General features: G+C 41.1%; 1 pseudogene; it reads left to right on the forward strand.

Moving 5' to 3' along the window:
• Positions 1–245: 245 nt before the first annotated feature.
• Positions 246–842, forward strand: LOC110148556 (transmembrane emp24 domain-containing protein 7 pseudogene; annotated as a pseudogene).
• Positions 843–1,045: the final 203 nt, after the last annotated feature.

Here is a 1,045-nt window from a genome sequence, read left to right on the forward strand (position 1 = left end):
CATGGGACATCCATCAGGGGCAAAGGTCTGTTGTGCGCCAGTCGATGCAGCCCTGACCCTGGTCTCCCCACAGCTCTGTTAAGGAGTTGCCATAGCCTCTTGGGATGCCCTGGATGGTGTCAGTGCCAAGCTGGGTGGCCACTGCAGGTCAACGGGGCACTGCTGGGTGGTGGAGCCTGCCTGAGGGCACATAGATTGCCTTCAAACTCCCTGACTATGCCTAGTAGTGCCTCTACTAGGACATTATGCATGTCACCAAGTGCACTCCAGAGTTCCAGGCAATTGCTGGCAGTCACTATGATATAGTTTGTCAGTCTGGAGATGCTTATCACAATGCATTATACAAAGTGAAGAAACAGCCTTCTAAAATGGGACATACAAACTTTGCATCAAGGATGAACATTATGCTTTCACACATAAAAATGTGTATTTTGATTTTGAAGTTGGAAAACACCCACCTTTGTTTCCTAGTGATAGCTGAGTCAGCCAGATGGAATCTGCCTGTGTTTCAATTCAAGAAACTTTATATATCTGTGTCTCTTTTTCTGTCTTGCATATAGGGTTATCATTACCAATGTATGGCAAAAATCACTACGATATTGTAAAGTAATTAGCCTCCAACTAATATCAATATATGAAAAAGAAAAAAGAAACTTTGAAGTCTGTCATCAACTTTCAGACTCATTTCCTTTTGAGAGAAGTTCAAGGCCTAAGCCAACCAAGGATCTAAATGGCCTTGGATTGTAGAGGCCTGCATTCTTCTGGTAGTTAGCATAGGGCAGGTATTTCTTCTGAAAATTTTTTTTTTCTCAGATAAAAGAACTACTAGTGTTGGATCATAACTAGTTTTTGAGAATTGATGCCCCCTAACCACTGGACTGTTGCTGACCTTTAATTTTAGTTATGGAAGAACTTACTATTGGCAACATTTTTAAAAACCTTATTCATAAACTTGTTTGTGGGGGATGTACAGTGTATAGCCTCAAATTTTGGAAAGGACACTTTTTTTACTTGCACAGGTAGAGAAAAACTTTGGGACTTATTT

This window comes from Odocoileus virginianus, chromosome X, assembly GCF_023699985.2.
Source record: "Odocoileus virginianus isolate 20LAN1187 ecotype Illinois chromosome X, Ovbor_1.2, whole genome shotgun sequence".
NCBI lineage: Eukaryota > Metazoa > Chordata > Mammalia > Artiodactyla > Cervidae > Odocoileus > Odocoileus virginianus.